Source organism: Geotrypetes seraphini, chromosome 2 (assembly GCF_902459505.1).
Source record: "Geotrypetes seraphini chromosome 2, aGeoSer1.1, whole genome shotgun sequence".
Classification (NCBI taxonomy): Eukaryota; Metazoa; Chordata; class Amphibia; order Gymnophiona; family Dermophiidae; genus Geotrypetes; species Geotrypetes seraphini.
The window spans coordinates 256893606-256912870 of NC_047085.1; the positions used below are offsets into that span (position 1 = coordinate 256893606).

A 19265-nucleotide genomic window follows, 5' to 3' on the forward strand; every position below is an offset into this window, starting at 1 on the left:
TTTGGGGAAAATGTCATAGTTTAAAAGAAATAGATAAAAGCATGGGGGACCTTTCTCTCATTTCCTTTGTGCTCTCACAGATCCTCCACTGCATTTATCCTTCTTTCTCTTGCGTCCAAGGCTATTCTTCCTGTCCCTATATTCCACCCCCACCCAGCTTCTTTTCCTCTTTTACCCTTTCTCTTGTACCCCGGTCGTGGAGGTTGGCTCTAGCTGGAGTGGAGGTGATCATGGCGGTCAATCGGATGCGCCGGAATGCTGCTTGTTTCGAAATGAGAGGAGAGTTGACCATGGAGCGCTTGCTGTTCAGCCGTTTGGTGCTGCAGAAGGAGCTTGGATTTGAACCACGTCAGCTGGATTATCTGTTTGCCTTTCCTGGTGGAAAAAAGTTTGAAGTTGTCTTCACGACATTCCAAGCGTTGGAGACTTGTGTGACCCGGTTGAAGAGTAAGCCAGAGAGTAAGGTGTTGAAGAACTTTGTTTTTACACCTTTAACTCGCCCTGAGCAACGGGTGGTGACTGTTTTCATGTATAGCGAATTGGTACGTTATGAGGATGTGGCTACCTGGCTGCGGCAGTTTTGTCAAGTGATTCATGGTTCTGATGTGCGAGATGAAGATGGAGTGAAGAGTGGGGCACGAAAGTTCCAAGTACAATTACGGTACGATCAGGAAGCAAAGGACTGGTTTCATATTCCGTGTCGGATCCAGATTGGTGCCTGTCAGGACACGTGTTTTACGTGGGCCAGCCCAAGACTTGTCGAAGATGTGGTGGAGAGGGTCACTTTGCTAGGGACTGTGACCGGGACTATTGTGGTAATTGCGGTATGGTGGGGCACTCATCGCTCGATTGTACTGTCGAAAGGAAATGTAACCTGTGTAGGGAAATTGGGCATGTTTTTAAAAATTGCCCATATCCCTACGCTAATCGGGCGAAGCAGAGTATTGAGCCGCCCTGGAAGAGCCCTGAGAAGAATACCGTTGAATCGGTGCTTCCAGAGGGGGAGATACAACTTTCAGCTGCTCCTGGGAAGGGGGCGGTGATTGGCGTGGCCTCGCAGCAGCCGGTGCAAGTTGGGACTTGTGAACTTAATGCAGAGGCGATAGTAGTGGCCACAAGTAGTGTGGTGGTGGTGGGTCAGGAGGTGGGGGAGGGGGAAGGGGATGGGAATGGGGGAGGGGAGCAGATGGATCAGACGAGTGGTTCGCTGCCTGAGCAGGACCCCCCTGAGGAGAGCCAACATAGTGTTGGTGATCCGTTGCAGGAGCTGCTGGAAATACCTTCAGATTGGTCGATAGAGATTGGGACACCTGAAAGTGGGAGTGGGGTTGACTCACAGGAGGATTCGGGGGTGTCCCCGATGGATTCTACTGCTTGTCTCAAGCGGAAGGAAGTGGATGAGGGCCCTCTAGTTATTTCTGATACTTCTAAACAGGGTTTTTTGGAACCCACTGCTGTGTGTCAATTTCAGGCCCTGACTGGAATGGGTGTGGAAGGGAGGGAAAGGGTTAAGAATAAGAAAAAGAAGAAATGAGGGCTGGTGGTATTATGAGTGTGGTGAGGGTTGGTTTTCTTTCTTTGATGCTTCAAGTATGTTCTTTGAATGTTAGAAGTGTTAAAGATAAAGATAGATGTGGGAAGGTGCTGCAATATTTGCAGGATACAGGATGTGATCTTTGCTTTTTGCAGGAGTGTGGGATCCCGGCCACTGTTATGGACCAAGAGATGGTGGCCAGATGGGGGCGGGGATGGTCTGTGTGGTCGGGGGATAATGGTACCAAGTGTTCTGGAGTGAGGATAGTGGCGCGATCGACAGAGTTTGTGGTTGAGAGGACAGTTGAGTGTGTGAAAGGGAGGGTCCTGTTTGTGGATGGTAGTTGGAGGTCTACAGCGGTAAGATTGTTGACCGTGTATGGTCCTACTAGTGTGAATGATCGATTGGAAGTTTTTGAGCGGATTGAGCAGTTGTTGCTTACGCACAGGGTGGTGGTGATGGCTGGGGATTTTAATGCAATGTTGGCTAAAGAGGATAGGGTATCCGGGGCACCAGGGGGGTTGGATAGGAGTTCTCATAAGTTGCAGGAGCTCGTGGGGGATGTGGGGTTGGTGGACGTGTTTAAACACCTTTGCCCATCGGCGCCAGGTTTCACGTGGTTTAGTGAAGGTAGGGGTGTGGGGTCAAGGATTGATTATGTGTTTGTGTCTCCGTTAGTAAGGCCTAAGGGGCAGGGCTGACGCCTGTGTGGTTTTCAGAAGATCAATTGTTAACTGTGGATTTGGAAGTGTCTGGGGCTGTGGAGGTTGGTAGGGGGTGGTGGAAACTGAATGTGAGTATATTGCAAGATAAGAGGGTGCGGGATCTGTATGAGCGGCGGTTTCGGGACTGGTGTACCCTGCAGGACCTTTTTCCTACATTAGGGGACTGGTGAGAGGATGTGAAGCAGAAATCAGGGTTTTTTTTCCAACGCCAGAGTAGATTAAGGGTTTGGAGGGAAAGGAGGGCGATGGAAAAGGATGAAGCCACTTTGCAACAGTTGTATGGGTTATTGGCGGCGGGGTTTGGAGTGCAGACAGAAGTTGAAGAGGTTAAACATCGGTTGAGGGATAGGTATGAGGAGAGGTGTCGGTCTGTGATGTTTAGGGCTCGGGTGCAATATATTGAGGAGCATGAACGCTGCACTCGATATTTTTTTCGTAAGGCGAGGGAGAGAACCTCTCTTGTTTCGGAATTGTTGGATGATAAGGGAGTGGAACAAAAGGGGAGGGGGGAACTTCAGACAATTGCGTTACGGTTTTTTTCTAATTTTATGCGTGTAGGGATTGGGAGATTCGGGTGGCTCAGGAGTATTTGGGGTATTTGGAGGGGGAGCTTCGGTAGGAGGAGGATGAGTGCTTGGGAAGGGAGCTGGAGAAGGAGGAATTTGATCAAGCCTTTCAATCCTTGAATGGAGGTAAAGTACCTGGTTTGGATGGTTTGCCAGTTGAGTTTTATAGAGAGTTTTGGTCTTGTTTGCGAGGAGTGTTGTTGGATGTTTTTAGGGAGAGCTTGGCTGGAGGGCAGTTACCGCCCTCTTTCAAGAATGGGTTAATTGTGTTGATTAAAAAGAAGGGTGATTTGCGGAGAATGGAAAACTGGCGCCCGATTACTCTTTTGAACACAGATTATAAGCTGTTGGCTAAGTGGGGTTTTTTTCGCCTACAGGGGGTGGTGGATAGATTGGTAGGGCCAGCTCAGACTTGTGGTATTCCAGGTCGTCAGATTGTGGACAACCAGGCCTTGGTTCGAGATGTTCTCCTGTATTGTGAGGAGCGCTCGCAGCCGGTCTGTGTTGTCTCTCTTGATCAGGAGAAGGCATACGATAAGGTTAATAGGGATTTCTTTTGGGCAAGTATGGGGAAGATGGGGTTGGGCAGTTCCTTCATTGGGTGAATGAAGACCTTACTGTTAGGAGTTCATAGTCAGATTTTGATAAATGGGTTTGTCTCAGTGCAGATTGGGGTGGAGTCGGGGGTGAGGCAGGGTTGTCCGCTTTCCCCCTTGTTGTATGTATTAGCTATAGAACTGTTTGCAGCTGCTGTTCGGAAGGAGCGGCGGATTCGGGGAGTGCCTCTTCCGGGGGGAGGGGGATTGGAGGCCCGTATTATGTTATACATGGATGATATTACGGTGTTTTGTAGGGATAACGATTCTTTGAAGTGGATGGGGTGGCATTGCAGTAGATTTGCTAAGGCTTCCTCGTCCAAGATAAATATGGGGAAGAGTGAGTGTTTTTACTTGAACTGGAGGTGTGGGTTGGTGGATTGGGGTTTGAGGGTGGTTCCAGAGGGGATTCGGGTTTTGGGGTTGTTTTTTGGGAAATCAATGGTTAGCTTGAATTGGCAGCAGGCGGTGGAGCGCCTACAAGGCAGGATTCGTTTTTGGCAGTCCAGGAAGTTGACCTTGTCAGGCCGCATCTTTGTGGTCAAGAATGAGCTTTTGTCTTCGGTGCAGCATATATCCCCAGTTTTTCCTATTGGGAGGGTATATCTTCGAGTGTTGAATCGTTTGATGTTTTGTTTTGTTTGGGAGTCAAAGATGGAGCGCCTGAAACGGGAGGTGATGTGCAGCCCGCCGGAATGGGAGGGGAGGGGTGTCCCTGATCTGGAGTTTAAATTCTTGGGTATGTTTGTGTCTGTCTGTGTGAAAGCGGTGATGGAGGGTAAGTGCGAGGATAGGTTGTGGACCTTTTTTGCAAGGTTGTATCTCCAGAGGTTTGTGTGTCGTCAGTGGCGACTGCAGTGGCAGCATACTGTTCCTCATGCAGATTCCTGTTCTTATGTGTATCAGGTGGTAAAAGATTGGATTCATCGCTTTAGTTTGTGGGATTTGCCTGTGGCGGGCTTATCGGCAAAGGGGATTGAAACGGCTCTTTTGGCAGGTAAATTGAAATTGTCCCCAATTGGGAAATTGAATGAGGTTGCTTGCAGAAAGGTGTGGAAGAAGGTCAATGCGAAATACCTTTTGAACGAGCAAAAGGACCTTGCCTGGAATGCTGTTCATGCGTGTCTGCTGTCAAGGACATTTTTATTCAAGCGGAGAATGGTTGCCACGATGGAGTGCGTATGGGACGGATGTAGGGGTGAGGAGTCCCCTGCTCATCTCTTTTGGCACTGTGGTGTTGCACAAGATGTGTGGCGGAAGACAGCTTCATGGAGAAGAGCACTGAATCCAGATGTCGTGTTGTCAGCGGAAGGGGTGTTGTGGGGCCAGTTTGCCTCTCAGAGGTCAGAGCAACGTCTCTGGATTGGTGTTAACTGTTTTAAGGATGCCTTGTGGAGGGCACGGTGCCTGAAGCTGTGGAAGTCGGTAACATTGGATACTGCCATGATTTGTCAGCTCGGAAGACGTCTTCTGTTTGCCTATGTGGTGCGTGAAGGACAGAGCTCGTCTATGACGGCGGCATATGCTGGTTGGTGTTGGCCTTTATTGCAGGCGTGGACTAGATAATAGCCTGGGAATGATTGTGGTTCCAGGGAGCTTGTCCTGTCCCCTTTGCCGATTGGTTGTTGAGGTTGGGGTGGGGTTGGATTTTTTTTGACAGAGGATTTAGGGATTGTTTTTGTTGGTGGGGTCATTGTGCATGGCTTTTGAATTGTGCATTGATTGTGTATTTGTGTGTGGTGTTATTTTTGTCTTGCTGTATATTGGTGTTGATAATAAATTTTTCTAGAAAGTATCTGTTCTTATCAGTTTAATATCTGATATGTCCCTTATCTAGGGATGATATATTAAATTGATTTTTGGAATAGGGAGATGGAATAGGAGCTTGCTTCATCCACTCCACGCATCAACCTGGTATTGCAGTATTTCCAGGAATGGTGCTCCCCTTTCCCCATTAAACCAGTATAAAAGCAGTTATTTTTAGCTTTTTTTGTGTGTATTTATTTCTGTTTATAAATTGTATGCAAGGGGCTGATAACAATAAGTTGTTTCTCTTCAATGTGTTGAGGTTGACAGTACACCTACGGGGACCCCTCTCCAGGCCCACGGGGATGGACTCAGCATTCATATCCCGAGGTGTAATTTCCGGTTCGGTGCCCCACTGAGCTCCCGACGAATCAGCAGCAACAGTCTCTGTCATGTAGGCAGTGAGCTCAGCATGTGACAGACTGTTGCTGCTGATTCGTCGGGAATAGAGAATGACACGGGGAAAAAATCTGTCCCCGTCACTGCCCCGTCACCGGACCACCGTCCCCTTCACCGCCCCGTCCCCGTCTCCGCAACATCCACCCTTCCTAATGAAACTAGGTGAGCTGGGGGAGGGGACCCACTCTCACTCAAGTTGAGTAAGTATCCCGGAGGTAAGTAACCGTGCGAATACTAATGGGGACAGAGGGAGGGAGGAAGGTAGAGCGAGAGACTCGGACTTAGTATATGAGGTAAACATTCAAGTCGGTAGAGAGGGAGACAGAGGGAGAGATGGAAACTCCATCTTGGGGCCAAGAGGGATAAAAAATCGCATGGACAGGGGGTCAAAGGGGAGAAGTCTCACGGACACTGATGGTAACAGAGGCAATAGTAAGAATGACAAAGGCAAAATTGAAGGCATGACGAAGGGGGAAACGGCAAGAATGAAGGGGACGCTGAAGGAGATAAAGGCAATAGCAAGAATGACAAAGGCAAAATCAAAGGCAAGAATGAAGGGGATGAAGGAAAGATTGAGGGGGACAAAGGCAAGAAGGAAGGGGACAAACTATCTCAGTCAGAAAAAACTTCATGCAAAAAGATAGAATGGACAGCCATGTGTGCTAACGCCCGTAGCTTGGGCAACAAAATACTGGAACTGGAAACGGAAATGAGAAACGCCAACCTTGATGTAATGGCGATAACAGAAACGTGGTTCTCGGAGTTCCACGGATGGGATATGGTCATACCAGGCTATAATCAAAAAACAGCAAGGGAATATATTTATCCAAGGTGATACTTAAAAATCACTGTTGTACTAATCACCTTTGTTTTACTTCAAGCTCTAATTTCAACACACAGCTGATGTGGTTAAGTGAACACTCAGACCCGCAGCTGAGGTCCGGTGAAACAAGTTCACGGAGCAGCTGTTAAGGAGACCATCATAGTTGTTCACAGTCTCCTCCACCAGACAAAGACTAAATAACAACAATAACTTGAAAGAAAATAAAATGATAAATGTAACAACAACTTAACTTTGAATGGTGTAGATGAAACACAAAACTGCTCCGGGCTCTTCCATTTTAACACAATACCGACCCCCCAACCTAGGTTTTACCCGCTGGCTTCTTCAGGAGGGGTACTACAATTACAAGATGACTCAAATCAACACTACACCACACAGCTTGCTAACTTAATAAACACTACATTTTGAAATACTCAATGTACACTCTCTCTCTGCAACTTACCGGCACAGACACTCCATACTGCACACACACGCACTGCTGACAAGAGAAACTTCCCAGCAGGCCACCCCCCCTTTTAAATACACTCCCCTTTTACTACCTACTACGTCATCACTCCTTACATCATGAGTGAAAGATTATAATTGAAACCATTCAATATCATTATTTAATCCTGCGGGGGCCAGGGTATGCCATTGAAATATAAACTTCTGCTCTAAATAAAGAAGATGTTGAATAATATTTCCAGATTCTTTATAAGCACACATAAGAACAGTGTATTGTAATTCCTCAATGGAGTGCTGTTGTTCAATCCAATGGCTCACCAGGGGGGGCAGTGACACGTTTGCATCTTATATTGCTCAAATGTTCGGCAATGCGAATTTTAATAGCACGCCGAGTATGTCCTATGTAATATAGCCTACAAGGGCAAATAATGCAATATATTACTGCAGATGACAAACAATTAGTGCCTGTTCTTAGATAGAATTTCTTGCCCCCTGTTTGAGGAATTACCACTTGGTCAGTGTTGAGGACATGAGGGCAATATACACACTGATGACAACGTACGTGAGGACCCTCTCTATTCTGTTGGACAGGGTCACGATGTTTCAAAATCTGACCTAAATTCCGGCCCCTAGTGTGGGCAAATAAAGGGCTGTCATTCAAGCTCTCATGTACCTGCAGCACTGGCCAGTGTTTCAGAATGATTTTTCTAATTTGTTGACTTCGATTGGAATAAGGCAATACACATACCACGGCCCCACTGTTCTCCCTTTGTTGGGGATGAAATAACCACTCCCGCTGACAGTTGCGGGCTATCTTCCATGCCCGTTTAACTACCCGGGGAGGGTAACCTCTCTCCATGAACTTTGTGTATAAAAGCGTGGCCTGCTGTTGGAAATCCCACTCGTCAGAACAGATCCTCCGCAACCTTAAAAATTGTCCCACCGGGATACTGTCCCTGAGAAGTTTTGGATGGTGACTATGATAGTGTAGGAGAGTGTTCCGATCGGACGGTTTCCTATAAAGAGTACTATCATAACACACTTGAGAGTTGATCTGGGATTTTACTACTTGGATATCCAAAAAGGATACCCTATCACTACTTACTTCATGAGTAAGAGTTATATTAGGATCTGCCTGATTCAACTCATTTAGGAATTCCTCCAATTCGTCACACTCCCCATTCCACAAAAAGAAGATATCGTCTATATACCTTCTCCATAGACCAACTGTACTAAACCATCTAGAAGTATAGACATGTTTGTCTTCATATTCAGACATATAGAGGCAGGCGACGGACGGGGCCACCGTGGCCCCCATAGCCACCCCCATACCAGGCTATAACCTACTCCGTTGAGACAGAGAGGGAAAATCAGGCAGAGGAGTAGCTCTGTACATTAGAGATGACATCAAAGTCACTAAAATCACAGACATCAAGTATACGGGAGAGTCCCTCTGGATGAACCTTGCCAGGGGCAATAACAAATGCCTATATCTTGGTGTTGTATACAGACCACCAAGACAAAAGGAGGATGCAGACGACGTACTAATGGATGACATTGAGACCATCACACTGCGTAGAGATACAGTGCTGGTGGGAGGCTTTAATATGCCCGATGTGGACTGGAACAAACCTTGCGCTACAACCAGCGGCAGCATGAGGCTACTTGCCTCCATGCAAGGAGCACACCTCAAGCAGATGGTAGTGGAACCCACCAGGGACCAGGCAATCCTGGACCTGTTGCTCACCAACAGAGACAGTGTCACAAAGGTATCGGTGGAGGACACTTTGGCATCCAGCGACCACAACATGGTTTGATTCCACCTCAAGAAAGGATCCACTAGGCCAAACACATCAACTAAGGTCCTAAATTTTAAAGGAACTAACTTTCAGGGCATGGGGGACTACGTCTACAGAGTGCTGCAGAGCCAAAACACAACAAACAATGTAGAGGAACTATAGTCGACTCTGAAATCTACCCTGCAAGGAGCAACCAACATATACATCAAAACCGAGACCAAACAACGCAGAAAAAATAGACCACAGTGGTTCTCCGCGGAGATCTCCAAACTAGTAAGACAAAAGAAAAAAGCTTTCGTGAACTACAAACTATCACAACGACCGGAAGCTAAAGAAACCTATCTGGCCAATTCCAGAAAACTTAAAACTACAGTCAGAGAAGCCAAACTCCGAATGGAAGAAAACATAGCTAAGCAGGTAAAGAAAGGAGAGAAAGCCTTTTTTAAATATGTCAGCGACAGGAAGAAGAACACAAGCAGTATTGGGCGCCTAAAGAAAACTGATGGCAACTTTACAGACTCGGACGCAGACAAAACAGAACTACTCAACAACTACTTCTGTTCAGTCTTCACCTGCGAAGCACCAGGATCCGGTCCTCAGTTACAGGTAAAGGGGAATTTGGAGGACCTTTTCCGGGACATGAAATTTACTGCGAACGAGGTCTACCAAGAATTATCAAAATTAAAAGTAAGCAAAGCTATGGGCCCTGACGATCTAAACCCTAGAGTACTTCGAGAACTGAGTGACAGAGCCATTAGCTGTGCTCTTCAATCTTTCCCTAAGCGAGGGAAAAGTTCCTCCAGTGCCCCCGTCCAATGTTATTCCGCTCCACAAAAAGGGCAGGTCAGAGGCTGAAAACTATAGACCGGTGAGTCTCACATCAATAGTGAGTAAACTCATGGAGAAGTTGATCAAGAACAGATTGGACACATTTCTGGATGATGAAAGATTAAGGGATCCCCCCATGGCTTTACAAAGGGAAGGTATTGTCAATCCAACTTGATAAGCTTTTTTGACTGGGTAACAAAAAACTGGATGAGGGTGAGTCCCTGGATATCGTGTATTTAGACTTTAGCAAGGCTTTTGATAGTGTTCCACACTGTAGGTTATTGAACAAGATGAACTCGTTAGGACTAGGAAAAACACTGACAGCATGGGTACAGGACTGGCTCAGCGGCAGACTCCAAAAAGTAATGGTGAACGGTATTCCCTCAAAAATGACCAGTGGTGTCCCACAGGGTTCGGTCTTGGGCCCGATGCTATTCAATATCTTTGTTCGGGATCTAACTCAGGGACTTCGAGACAAAATTACATTATTTGCTGATGATGCTAAACTATGTAACATTGTGGGCAGAGCAACAGAACCTAATAATGCGACCAGGCCCTGCTTATGTTATAACAATGGTCAAGTACTTGGCAGCTAAACTTTAATGCCAAAAAATGTAAAGTAATGCACCTTGGGAGCAGAAACCTATGCAGAACATACACCTTGAACGGTGAAATCTTAGCAAGAACCACTGCAGAAAAGGACTTGGGAGTTCTCATCCGGGAAGATATGAAAGCTGCCAACCAGATGAAGAAAGCTTCAGCAAAGGCAAGACAAATGCTGGGTTGCATCAGAAGTAGCTTTATCAGCCGAAAGCCTGAAGTCATACTACCGTTGTACAGATCCATGGTGAGACCTCACCTGGAGTACTGTGTCCAGTTTTGGAGGCCACATTATCAAAAGGATGTGAAGAGAATGGAGTCGATCCAGAGAATGGCCACTAGGATGGTCTCAGGACTTAAGGACATCCAATATGAAGAACGTCTCACCAGATTGCGCTTATATTCTCTCGAGGAGCGCAGAGAAAGGGGGGATATGATAAAGATATTCAAATACATCACGGGTCGCATTGAAGTGGAGGAAGAAATATTTTTTCTTACGGGTCCCACTGCAACAAGAGGGCATCCGCTAAGGGGGGAAGATTTCATGCTGACACCAGGAAGTACTTCTTCACCGAGCGAGTGATTGATCGATGGAATAAACTTCCACGCCAGGTGGTCGAGGCTAGTAGCGTGCTCAACTTCAAAAATCGATGGGACAAACAGGTGGGGGTTCTACAGGGTTATGCATAAAATATGGGTAATCCAGGAATGGAGGGGTCTTGAGTGGGCAGACTTGTTGGGCTGCCAGCCCTCTTCTGCCCTCATACTCTATATTTATGTTTCTATGTTAGTACTGTTTTAAATTACTTTTCAAAATAATAGATTATGCTGAAGCAAATAATGGAGGAAATTTTGAGCCTGAAAGACATCCTCCGATCGGAGGTGGCTAGTTTCGGGCGGCACAGATGGGGAAATCACCTGAGGAGGTTGCTGTTTTAACACAGAGGTAGGTGTGCAGTCAATGAAATAGCTTGATGTGTGTTACAATGTAATCAAGCCCGGAAGCATACTCTGAGGATCCTGGGCCTTCGAGAAGGAGCAGAGGGTTAAGAACCAGCTAAGGTTTAGAAAAAAATGTTGGTATGGTGACTGAGCGCCCCTTCGAATTGGAGTCTGCTCATAGGTTTCCTGCAACACATGTGGCTTCTCGGTATCCACGGCCGTTTTGCGTTATTTCCGTGTATTGGAAGTTTTACATTTGGATAAATTGAAGTCTCCGCTTTTTTTGGGGGGGGGGCAGAAACTTATGATTTTTCTGGATTTGGCAAAGGTGGAGGAACAAATTCCTGTTATTGCGGGACCATATGAGGAACTTAGGGGCACGGTATGGACTGCTGTTCCCTGCAAAACTGAGACTGACCCCCCCCCCCCTTTACCACCACCAGGACCTTTGAATATCCTCTCGCCACCCCATTGCCCTTCGGCACAACTTGCGCAGTCAGTGCGTCTCCCTCCCTCCCCCTTACCTTCTTGGAGCATTTTAAGATTTTTTTCAGAGAACTTGCTGAAAGCCGCCAGAGCCTACGTGCATCACATGTTGTGTGGGCGGAAGCTTCTCCTCTGTCATACCTTTTCCCCCTCCACCGTTTTGGCGGGTTACCCGCGGGTAACATCCACCGTGTCATTCTCTAGTCGGGAGGTGTCACACGCAGGCTAGAGTGGGAGGACAGCCTGCATAATGGTAGAGCGGAAGGACAGAGTCCTCCTCCCCCGGGACAAGGTCGCTGCACGAGCAGAAAGCATCAGCATCGAAGTAAGTCTATTATTGGTAGGAGTAGTATTGTTACATAAGAACATAAGAATTTCCGCTGCTGGGTCAGACCAGTGGTCCATTGTGTCCAGCAATCCGCTCCCGCGGCGGCCCGTAGATCAAAGACCAGTGCCCTGACTGAATCTAGCCTTACCTGCGTACTTTCTGGTTCAGCAGGAACTTATTTAACTTTGTCTTGCATCCCTGGAGGGTGTTTTCCCCTATAACAGCCTCCAGAAGAGCGTTCCAGTTTTCCACCACTCTCTAGGTGGAGAAGAACTTCCTTACGTTTGTACGGAATCTATCCCCTTTCAACTTTAGAGTGCCTTCTCGTTCTTGGAGATGGTGAACAACCTGTCTTTATCTACAAAGTATATTCCCTTCATTATCTTGAACGTTTCAATCATGTCCCCTCTCAGTCTCCTATTTTCAAGGGAGAAGAGGCCCAGTTTCTCTAATCTCTCACTGTACGGCAATTCCTCCAACCCCTTAACCATTTTAGTTGCTCATCTCTGGACCCTTTCGAGTAGTACTGTGTCCTTTTTTTAAGTACGGCGATCAGTGCTGGTCGCAGTATTCCAGGTTGGGGCGTACCATGGCCCGGTACATCGACATGATAACCTTTTCCGATCTGTTCGTGATCCCCTTCTTAATCATTCTGTTCGCCCTTTTTGCCGCCACCGCACATTGCGCGGACGGCTTCATCGACTTCTCAGAGAAGAACACAGTCCCAGAGTCAGAAGCCAAGCAGGATCCTTTGCTGCAGAGAGGAAGTGAAGTGGCGGTGAAAATGTCAGAGAAGTGGGCAGGCTTATGCTAATGCTGAGGAACGATCTGACACGCAAAGAGGCAAAACAAGTAAGAAAATTCCGTCTGGAAGGAGCATATAGCCTGTTTTGATCGGACTTATTTGAAAAAGGATCTGTGTTTAAAAACTGTAAAACTTAATGGTATTATGGGGAAGAAGAAGGATTCAAAGTCTTTCTCCTGAGTAGTTGCTTGGCGCTGGTGCCTTAGACTGTGAACTTTCTCTCCCTGACTTAGAAAGAGAAGAGGAAGAGAGGGCTGCTCACTATGAGCAATCTGCAGCATCGCTTCTCGGCCTTTTGGCTAAGATCAAGTGTAGTATCTGTTCTTATCAGTTTAATATCTGATATGTCCCTTATCTAGGGATGATATATTAAATTGATTTTTGGAATAGGGAGATGGAATAGGAGCTTGCTTCATCCACTCCACGCATCAACCTGGTATTGCAGTATCTCCAGGAATGGTGCATTTGGGGAAAATGTCATAGTTTAAAAGAAATAGATAAAAGCATGGGGGACCTTTCTCTCATTTCCTTTGTGCTCTCACAGATCCTCCACTGCATTTATCCTTCTTTCTCTTGCGTCCAAGGCCATTCTTCCTGTCCCTATATTCCACCCCCACCCAGCTTCTTTTCCTCTTTTACCCTTTCTCTTGTACCCCACCCCAAAGCAGTACCCCTTCCTTCTCTCTGGGAATCCGCCCTGCGCCCAGCTTTCGCCATTCTGCATGCTCATGATTTTATTTCAAAAAAAGATCGCTTCTCGGCCTTTTAGCTAAGATCAAGTAACCCATGGGGGGAGGAATGCTGGCTTAGGCCTAACCCCCAGTAATGCTTGCTTAGCTGAGGTCGAGTGGAGGATCAGGTCGTGGAGGTTGGCTCTAGCTGGAGTGGAGGTGATCATGGCGGTCAATCGGATGCGCCGGAATGCTGCTTGTTTCGAAATGAGAGGAGAGTTGACCATGGAGCGCTTGCTGTTCAGCCGTTTGGTGCTGCAGAAGGAGCTTGGATTTGAACCACGTCAGCTGGATTATCTGTTTGCCTTTCCTGGTGGAAAAAAGTTTGAAGTTGTCTTCACGACATTCCAAGCGTTGGAGACTTGTGTGACCCGGTTGAAGAGTAAGCCAGAGAGTAAGGTGTTGAAGAACTTTGTTTTTACACCTTTAACTCGCCCTGAGCAACGGGTGGTGACTGTTTTCATGTATAGCGAATTGGTACGTTATGAGGATGTGGCTACCTGGCTGCGGCAGTTTTGTCAAGTGATTCATGGTTCTGATGTGCGAGATGAAGATGGAGTGAAGAGTGGGGCACGAAAGTTCCAAGTACAATTACGGTACGATCAGGAAGCAAAGGACTGGTTTCATATTCTGTGTCGGATCCAGATTGGTGCCTGTCAGGGACACGTGTTTTACGTGGGCCAGCCCAAGACTTGTCGAAGATGTGGTGGAGAGGGTCACTTTGCTAGGGACTGTGACCGGGACTATTGTGGTAATTGCGGTACGGTGGGGCACTCATCGCTCGATTGTACTGTCGAAAGGAAATGTAACCTGTGTAGGGAAATTGGGCATGTTTTTAAAAATTGCCCATATTCCTACGCTAATCGGGCGAAGCAGAGTAGTGAGCCGCCCTGGAAGAGCCCTGAGAAGAATACCGTTGAATCGGTGCTTCCGGAGGGGGAGATACAACTTTCAGCTGCTCCTGGGGAGGGGGCGGTGATTGGCGTGGCCTCGCAGCAGCCGGTGCAAGTTGGGACTTGTGAACTTAATGCAGAGGCGATAGTAGTGGCCACAAGTAGTGTGGTGGTGGTGGGTCAGGAGGTGGGGAGGAGGAAGGGGATGGGAATGGGGGAGGGGAGCAGATGGATCAGACGGGTGGTTCGTTGCCTGAGCAGGACCCCCCTGAGGAGAGCAAACATAGTGTTGGTGATCCGTTGCAGGAGCTGCTGGAAATACCTTCAGATTGGTCGATAGAGATTGGGACACCTGAAAGTGGGAGTGGGGTTGACTCACAGGAGGATTCGGGGGTGTCCCCGATGGATTCTACTGCTTGTCTCAAGCGGAAGGAAGTGGATGAGGGCCCTCTAGTTATTTCTGATACTTCTAAACAGGGTTTTTTGGAACCCACTGCTGTGTGTCAATATCAGGCCCTGACTGGAATGGGTGTGGAAGGGAGGGAAAGGGTTAAGAATAAGAAAAAGAAGAAATGAGGGCTGGTGGTATTATGAGTGTGGTGAGGGTTGGTTTTCTTTCTTTGATGCTTCAAGTATGTTCTTTGAATGTTAGAAGTGTTAAAGATAAAGATAGATGTGGGAAGGTGCTGCAATATTTGCAGGATACAGGGTGTGATCTTTGCTTTTTGCAGGAGTGTGGGATCCCGGCCACTGTTATGGACCAAGAGATGGTGGCCAGATGGGGGCGGGGATGGTCTGTGTGGTCGGGGGATAATGGTACCAAGTGTTCTGGAGTGAGGATAGTGGCGCGATCGACAGAGTTTGTGGTTGAGAGGACAGTTGAGTGTGTGAAAGGGAGGGTCCTGTGTGTGGATGGTAGTTGGAGGTCTACAGCGGTAAGATTGTTGACCGTGTATGGTCCTACTAGTGTGCATGATCGCTTGGAAGTTTTTGAGCAGATTGAGCAGTTGTTGCTTACGCACAGGGTGGTGGTGATGGCTGAGAATTTTAATGCAGTGTTGGCTAAAGAGGATAGGGTATCCGGGGCACCAGGGGGGTTGGATAGGAGTTCTCATAAGTTGCAGGAGCTCGTGGGGGATGTGGGGTTGGTGGACGTGTTTAAACACCTTTGCCCATCGGCGCCAGGTTTCACGTGGTTTAGTGAAGGTAGGGGTGTGGGGTCAAGGATTGATTATGTGTTTGTGTCTCCGTTAGTAAGGCCTAAACGGGGCAGGGCTGACGCCTGTGTGGTTTTCAGATCATCAATTGTTAACTGTGGATTTGGAAGTGTCTGGGGCTGTGGAGGTTGGTAGGGGGTGGTGGAAACTGAATGTGAGTATATTGCAAGATAAGAGGGTGCAGGATCTGTATGAGCGGCGGTTTCGGGACTGGTGTACCCTGCAGGACCTTTTTCCTACATTAGGGGACTGGTGGGAGGATGTGAAGCAGAAATCAGGGGTTTTTTTCCAACGCCAGAGTAGATTAAGGGTTAGGAGGGAAAGGAGAGCGATGGAAAAGGATGAAGCCACTTTGCAACAGTTGTATGGGTTATTGGCGGCGGGGTTTGGAGTGCAGACAGAAGTTGGAGAGGTTAAACATCGGTTGAGGGATAGGTATGAGGAGAGGTGTCGGTCTGTGATGTTTAGGGCTCGGGTGCAATATATTGAGGAGCATGAACGCTGCACTCGATATTTTTTTCGTAAGGCGAGGGAGAGAACCTCTCTTGTTTCGGAATTGTTGGATGATAAGGGAGTGGAACAAAAGGGGAGGGGGGAACTTCAGACAATTGCGTTACGGTTTTTTTCTAATTTTATGCGTGTAGGGATTGGGAGATTCGGGTGGCTCAGGAGTATTTGGGGTATTTGGAGGGGGAGCTTCCGGCAGGAGGAGGGTGTGGGCTTGGGAATGGAGCTGGAGGAGGAGGAATTTGACCGAGCCTTTCAATCCTTGAATGTTGGTAAAGTACCTGGTTTGGATGGTTTGCCAGTTGAGTTTTATAGAGAGTTTTGGCCTTGTTTGCGAGGAGTGTTATTGGATGTCTTTAGGGAGAGCTTGGTTGGAGGGCAGTTACCGCCCTCTTTCAAGGATGGGCTAATTGTGTTGATTAAAAAGAAGGGTGATTTGCGGAGAATGGAAAACTGGCGCCCGATTACTCTTTTGAACACTAGATTATAAGCTGTTGGCTAAGTGGTTTGTTTTTTCGCCTACAGGGGGTGGTGGATAGACTGGTAGGGCCAGCTCAGACTTGTGGCTATTCCAGGTCGTCAGATTGTGGACAACCAGGCCTTGGTTCGAGATGTTCTACCTGTATTGTGAGGAGCGCTCGCAGCCGGTCTGTGTTGTCTCTCTTGATCAGGAGAAGGCATACGATAAGGTTAATAGGGATTTCCTTTTGGGCAGTATGGGGAAGATGGGGTTGGGCAGTTCCTTCATTGGGTGGAATGAAGACCTTACTGTTAGGAGTTCATAGTCAGATTTTGATAAATGGGTTTGTCTCAGTGCAGATTGGGGTGGAGTCGGGGGTGAGGCAGGGTTGTCCGCTTTCCCCCTTGTTGTATGTATTAGCTATAGAACTGTTTGCAGCTGCTGTTCGGAAGGAGCGGCGGATTCGGGGAGTACCTCTTCCGGGGGGAGGGGGATTGGAGGCCCGTATTATGTTATACATGGATGATATTACGGTGTTTTGTAGGGATAACGATTCTTTGAAGTGGATGGGGTGGCATTGCAGTAGATTTGCTAAGGCTTCCTCGTCCAAGATAAATATGGGGAAGAGTGAGTGTTTTTACTTGAACTGGAGGTGTGGGTTGGTGGATTGGGGTTTGAGGGTGGTTCCAGAGGGGATTCGGGTTTTGGGGTTGTTTTTTGGGAAATCAATGGTTAGCTTGAATTGGCAGCAGGCGGTGGAGCGCCTACAAGGCAGGATTCGTTTTTGGCAGTCCAGGAAGTTGACCTTGTCAGGCCGCATCTTTGTGGTCAATGAATGAGCTTTTGCCTTCGGTGCAGCATATATTCCCCAGTTTTTCCTATTGGGAGGGTATATCTTCGAGTGTTGAATCGTTTGATGTTTTGTTTTGTTTGGGAATCAAAGATGGAGCGCCTGAAACGGGAGGTGATGTGCAGCCCGCCGGAATGGGAGGGGAGGGGTGTCCCTGATCTGGAGTTTAAATTCTTGGGTATGTTTGTGTCTGTCTGTGTGAAAGCGGTGATGGAGGGTAAGTGTGAGGATAGGTTGTGGACCTTTTTTGCGAGGTTGTACCTCCAGAGGTTTGTGTGTCGTCAGTGGCGACTGCAGTGGCAGCATACTGTTCCTCATGCAGATTCCTGTCCTTATGTGTATCAGGTGGTAAAAGATTGGATTCATCGCTTTAGTTTGGGGGATTTGCCTGTGGCGGGCTTATCGGGAAAGGGGATTGAAACGGCTCTTTTGGCAGGTAAATTGAAATTGTCCCCAATTGGGAAATTGAATGAGGTTGCTTGCAGAAAGGTGTGGAAGAAGGTCAATGCGAAATACCTTTTGAACCTTGCCTGGAATGATGTTCATGCGTGTCTGCTGACAAGGACATTTTTATTCAAGCGGAGAATGGTTGCCACGATGGAGTGCGTATGGGACGGATGTAGGGGTGAGGAGTCCCCTGCTCATCTCTTTTGGCACTGTGGTGTTGCACAAGATGTGTGGCGGAAGACAGCTTCATGGAGAAGAGCACTGAATCCAGATGTCGTGTTGTCAGCGGAAGGGGTGTTGTGGGGCCAGTTTGCCTCTCGGAGGTCAGAGCAACGTCTCTGGATTGGTGTTAACTGTTTTAAGGATGCCTTGTGGAGGGCACGGTGCCTGAAGCTGTGGAAGTCGGTAACATTGGATACTGCCATGATTTGTCAGCTCGGAAGACGTCTTCTGTTTGCCTATGTGGTGCGTGAAGGACAGAGCTCGTCTATGACGGCGGCATATGCTGGTTGGTGTTGGCCTTTATTGCAGGCGTGGACTAGATAATAGCCTGGGAATGATTGTGGTTCCCGGGAGCTTGTCCTGTCCCCTTTGCCGATTGGTTGTTGAGGTTGGGGTGGGGTTGGATTTTTTTTGACAGAGGATTTAGGGATTGTTTTTGTTGGTGGGGTCATTGTGCATGGCTTTTGAATTGTGCATTGATTGTGTATTTGTGTGTGGTGTTATTTTTGTCTTGCTGTATATTGGTGTTGATAATAAATTTTTCTAGAAAGTATCTGTTCTTATCAGTTTAATATCTGATATGTCCCTTATCTAGGGATGATATATTAAATTGATTTTTGGAATAGGGAGATGGAATAGGAGCTTGCTTCATCCACTCCACGCATCAACCTGGTATTGCAGTATTTCCAGGAATGGTGCACCCCTTTCCCCATTAAACCAGTATAAAAGCAGTTATTTTTAGCTTTTTTTGTGTGTATTTATTTCTGTTTATAAATTGTATGCAAGGGGCTGATAACAATAAGTTGTTTCTCTTCAATGTGTTGAGGTTGACAGTACACCCACGGGGACCCCTCTCCAGGCCCACGGGGATGGACTCAGCATTCATATCCCGAGGTGTACCTAATTTCCGGTTCGGTGCCCCACTGAGCTCCCGACGAATCAGCAGCAACAGTCTCTGTCATGTAGGCAGTGAGCTCAGCATGTGACAGACTGTTGCTGCTGATTCGTCGGGAATAGAGAATGACACGGGGAAAAAATCTGTCCCCGTCACTGCCCCGTCACCGGACCACCGTCCCCTTCACCGCCCCGTCCCCGTCTCCGCAACATCCACCCTTCCTAATGAAACTAGGTGAGCTGGGGGAGGGGACCCACTCTCACTCAAGTTGAGTAAGTATCCCGGAGGTAAGTAACCGTGCGAATACTAATGGGGACAGAGGGAGGGAGGAAGGTAGAGCG

At 47.6% G+C, this 19265-nt stretch overlaps 1 non-coding gene and 2 pseudogenes across 1 annotated transcript; all 3 read left to right on the forward strand.

Annotated features, from left to right (window-relative positions):
- Positions 1-5196: 5196 nt before the first annotated feature.
- On the forward strand, positions 5197-5369 carry LOC117356083 (annotated as a pseudogene).
- Positions 5370-12981: 7612 nt separating this feature from the next.
- On the forward strand, positions 12982-13172 carry LOC117356075. The gene has a single exon (XR_004538540.1). It is a non-coding gene; the product is annotated as a U2 spliceosomal RNA (small nuclear RNA).
- Positions 13173-18562: 5390 nt separating this feature from the next.
- Positions 18563-18735, forward strand: LOC117356079 (annotated as a pseudogene).
- Positions 18736-19265: the final 530 nt, after the last annotated feature.